At 37.1% G+C, this 2587-nt stretch overlaps 1 long non-coding RNA gene across 1 annotated transcript; it reads left to right on the top strand.

Annotated features, from left to right (window-relative positions):
• The first annotated feature begins 390 nt into the window (after positions 1-390).
• On the top strand, positions 391-1519 carry LOC112905402. Its single transcript, XR_003231753.1, has 2 exons — positions 391-1142; positions 1225-1519. It is a non-coding gene; the product is annotated as an uncharacterized LOC112905402 (long non-coding RNA).
• Positions 1520-2587: the final 1068 nt, after the last annotated feature.

The raw sequence follows: 2587 nt of genomic DNA, 5'->3' as shown, positions 1-2587 counted from the left end.
TGGAGGTATGTTAGTGGGGTGTTTTTGACCTTAGGCTATGGTTAGTGACTACATGACTACAATCACAAAATTGTGGATGGGAAGACCATCGACCCATCTGGTGACCAACACGAAGGGATGTTACCTGCCGAGGAAAAACCTACATACTAGCATGATAACGTTCTTTTGTTGCAGGCACGTTCTTCTAAATTTAACACTGCGTATAACAAAAATGTTTATAGCGCTGTGAGCAAAAGAAAAAAAATATTCGCGAATAAAAAAAAGTCTTCGTGATATTGTCTGAGAGGGTAAGAATAAAATAAATTTTGAATGCATGAAAATTATCGTACAATCTGCGTACGATAATAATATGATATCGTACATCGCACGTAGACATGAAATTATCGTATGTGTACGATAATTATCGTACGGTTCCGAACACTGTAATGGACGTTCCTTAGCCGTATGTCCTAATAATTTCTTGCTCGAAAAATAAGGGAGATGGCGTATGGTTTCTTTCGTGACACGTGTACGCACCATTGTGAGAGAGATGGATATTGTCCGAAGCTTCGTTCCATCTCTTTCTTTTGTTGTACCACAATTCTGACCGTTAAGGCATGTCCATTAGTAAACGTCGACGAGATATACAAGGGGACTCTGTGGTGGATCGTATTTATATCTATGGTCATATAATATCTAACTTCTATGAAGTTAGTTGTCGCGTGTTTCATCGACGTTTACTAATGGACATGCCTTAGCGGTCAGAATTGTGGTACAACAAAAGAAAGAGATGGAATGAAGTTTTGGACAATATCCATCTCTCTCACGATAGTGCGTAATAAAGTTTGGTATGTTCCTGTAAGATTATTTATTAATATTTCCTGCAATTAACAAACTTTACCCCTTAAACGCGCACAACTGCGATACATTAATCTATAACTTTACATGTCAAAAATGACAATAAAATGAAAAGTAGAATGTGCATTTTTAACATCGCTGTGTTACTGGAGAAACAGCTGAACAATGAATCAATATTTCTCAATCTCAAGACAAACTGGTGACCTTATATCTTCAAATGGTATGCGGTGACTATCAGTGACTGTCATTTTTATAGATCATAGGCATAGATTGGACTATAAGGCAAGGAATTATGCACGTGTAAGGTACAGTGTAGAGTTCCTTAATTGTAGGAAAATATTAATAAATGATCTTAGGCGAACACTACAAAATATATTCTGATTTAAGGAAATTAACAAACGCAAAAGAATACTGTGGATCAATTGCGAATCAACTAGTATGTAGAGCATATCAACTTTTTACATTTTACGGAACGCACATCTATGGTATGAATACCGACTTCGAGGCCACGGAATACGAAGAAAATTCTTCTCTATGGAAGAGGATCAGTGATTGGGAGGACAAGAGGAGGAATAGTCCGAAGAGGAGTTTTGTGCGCGTATCGACTTGGTCATATTGACTATGTAAACCAATTAGCTGTAGTATTTAATTTTTAGCAATAAGAAATGCATAACTACGTTAAGGATGTGTTATTATTAAAAAGAATAGTATCGCTGTTTACATTGATGACCTCACCATTGGCGAAAAATACGCATATTTTTTTTATACCGAAGACTTGCTTTCGCAAAGAGCATGTTTTCGTATTTGTGTTCCAAACATTCTAAGTGCTCGTTTATTTTTACAGTGGTGTCTGAATTTCATATTAACTATATAGTTTTAAAAACGGGAATAAGTTCCCCGACATCACTTGCCCTTTCAGGGAATACGGAAGTAAATCATTCTGTCAAACATCACATTGTAACTGCTGAGCCTCCAATCTTCTGTCGTCTTCGTCGACTGCCTCCAGACAAATTCAAAGCTACAAAGCACCAGTTTCAGTAGATGTGCGAACAGGGTATTGCCGCCCATCACAAAGTCCATGAGCCTCCTTTGGTCCTTTATACCTTGGTTCGAGCTTTCTGCTCTGACCGTCATTAAAGCCCTTAGCTCTTCTCTCTTCGGACAAGCACATGTTATCTAACTCCAAACGTAATTGGAGAAGCATGCTTTTTATCATAAGACCACTACTATAAGACAAGTTTTTCTTAATACTCCACATGGTCCAAATACAATGTATCCATCGGTTTAGGCTGTTTTCCTATGGGATATAGACCACCCGGGACATTACCAGAAGGGATATTATTATACTATTATTAATATAATTTTTAACACATGTGCGCATGGAAGAAAAGCAATATCTTAAACTTATTTTTTCTACAGTTTTGTGTACTGGAAAATAACCGGCATCATTATGGTACTACATAAGTTTTATTCGTCGTGCTGTTCTCGGTATAATCCATCTTTTTCCTTTCTCTGTTTTTCGATAGAGTCGTTGATCCAATATTTTTTATGGATCTATCGTTCATCATTATCTTTAAAATCTCGTGCCAAAACATTCATAATATTTTCACATGTATAATCTTGAAGTTGTGTTGAGAGTACCCAGTCACCCTCTTCAATATTTATAATCATGTCAAGTGATTGACCAGTGGGTGTAGCCGTACTTTGGTCCAATGCGTCAACATGACTCATCTTAGTCCCGGAGCAGTAT

This window comes from Agrilus planipennis, unplaced genomic scaffold, assembly GCF_000699045.2.
Source record: "Agrilus planipennis isolate EAB-ADULT unplaced genomic scaffold, Apla_2.0 scaffold387, whole genome shotgun sequence".
Classification (NCBI taxonomy): Eukaryota; Metazoa; Arthropoda; class Insecta; order Coleoptera; family Buprestidae; genus Agrilus; species Agrilus planipennis.
This window is presented reverse-complemented; position numbering and strand designations above follow the sequence as displayed.